Source organism: Pteropus vampyrus, unplaced genomic scaffold, assembly GCF_000151845.1.
Source record: "Pteropus vampyrus isolate Shadow unplaced genomic scaffold, Pvam_2.0 Scaffold204, whole genome shotgun sequence".
NCBI lineage: Eukaryota > Metazoa > Chordata > Mammalia > Chiroptera > Pteropodidae > Pteropus > Pteropus vampyrus.
The window spans coordinates 1,400,070-1,402,203 of record NW_011888985.1 but is presented as its reverse complement, the minus strand read 5'-3'; positions in this window follow the sequence as shown (position 1 = coordinate 1,402,203).

Genomic DNA, 2,134 nt, shown 5'->3' with positions numbered 1-2,134 from the left:
TCCCAGGACGCTGCAATGTCTCGGCCGTCATCTGAGTTGTAACTTTTCTCGTGTGAGGGGTAGAGATGTCTAAGTTGGAGCGGATCTTTAACCCAGAGTCTACAGTCGATCAGAGAGAGCGTATTCAAAGGGAAGTTCAAGGCTTTCTTCTGTGTCCAGTGACTCTAGCGGTCTCCATCTGGGGGGTTTGCTGCTGATTCAGATGGCGGCGGCCGCTTCCTCCCAGGACGGTCTGGGAGACCTGCCTGTGTAGCATCAGCTAAGCCCGCCTGAGCCCCAGCACGTGCCAGCTGCACTTTCTCGTGAATTTGGGCAATGGAATAAGAACCCCAGGGAGCAAAGGGAGACCAGGTGCCCGCAGATCATTTCCACACATGGGAACCTGACTTCCGAGACAGGGAGAGGGCTCCCTGCTGGAGAACATCGCGGGGCGGTGCCCTGACTCCCAGAGCAAGCGCCACGGCCGGTGCTCAGGCTCAGGTCTTCAGCCTCTCGCTCGCCGACTCCTCGGAGCTGTCCCGTCAGCGACAAAACGTGCCACGCGGCCTGGCGTCCCCCCGCTCCGCACCCTTCCCCGTTATCACAGTTCACGGAACCGTGACCAGTGAGAGTCGTAAGAGCTGAGTCGGTGAACACAGTGTTCAGGGAGGTGTTCTTAACTGATCTCCACCAGGCCGAGGCAGTAGGTGAGAACTGACAGCTAGTCTTCTCCGGAAACTCTGCTGGATTTGGCCCAGAACGCGCCAGAGCCTCGCGGCTCCTAAGCCACTCTTTGAGAGCCCTTGACATCCTCCTTTCACGACCGAGAGGGGTCTGAGTAAACAAATGTCACGTGTGTTTGTTCCTGAATTCTGTTTCTTCCAGTTTCATCTGATGTTATAATAATGTGTATTAACCGACCGCTCCATACGTAGACAAAAAGGAATGTGAAAATTAAGAGTTTCTCTTTCTATGAAACTATTAGGTTTCTAGTGCTGCTGTGACAAGTTAGTACACACTTGGTGGTTTAAAACGATATGAATTTTGAGTCTTAAGATTCCGCGTGTTAGAAGCGCGACCTGGGTGTCACAGAGCGAACATCAAGGGCTGGCAGGCAGCATTCCTTTCTGGAGGCCGGAAGGGAGAGTCGCTTCTTGATTCTCCCAGCTGCCCGAGGCCGCCCCCATGCCTTCACTCTTGGTCTCTTCCTTTTAGCCTCTCTGACTGTTCCTTCGTCACATCTCTGGCCCCGACTCCCCTGCCTCCCTCTTCCCCTCGAGAGGACTCTGTGGTTCCTTCGACTACCTTGGGTCATCGGGCAAAATCCCCCTGTTTGAAGGCCAGCTGAGTAGCAACCTCAGTTCCTCTCCCCTCTGTGGCCTACCATGTTCACAGGCTCTGGGCATCAGGACAGGGACATTTGGGAGGGGGCACAATTCTGTTTACTACAGCAGTCTACGCTGAATGCTTCTCAAGAATCTTTACATTTTTGCTGCCCTTCGAAGAAACTGAACGTGCCGCCAGTCCTGCTGACGTCGATGTGAGGGTTTCGCCTGCAGGCTTGGGGGGCACAGCAGTGGCGGATTAGAAGTAACTGCACATCATTCCCCAAGCCGGAGCTGGGCGACTCGGTCGATACCCGCTCTTTCTCACATCCTGTCATCCAGGCGTGCCGATGTTGTACCATTCATCCCCCGCCGCCCATCACCATTATCACTCCCCTCATCCCTGTCCGCACCAAATCGCTCCTTCGTTTCCATGGCTAACCTGGCGGTGACCCTGAGATAAAGCCCTTCGGTGCCTACATGCTTGCCAGATAGATCCAGACACCTCCGCCAGGCTCACGAGCGCCCCCGTTCACCTGCTCAGTCTCCCCGCTCAGCACCAGCCCCCACCTGTCCTCCAGACTCCAGCCACACATGTCTGTCTGCTGGTCCATGTCCTGCGTTTTGGTCCATAGGGACGTGGTGGCAGGGCAGGTTTCTCATTCCTCTACGCTACTGCGATGCTTGCAAGTAGGTACCGGTCTGTGTTAGCCTTGGTGACTTCAGCGCTCAACATTAGGCCGGTATGTGTTTGGCACTGAGTCGGTGCTACGCTGATAAATAAAGCAAACGATGAAAGAGGAACAGATCAGTGGGTAAGGACAGAAGGT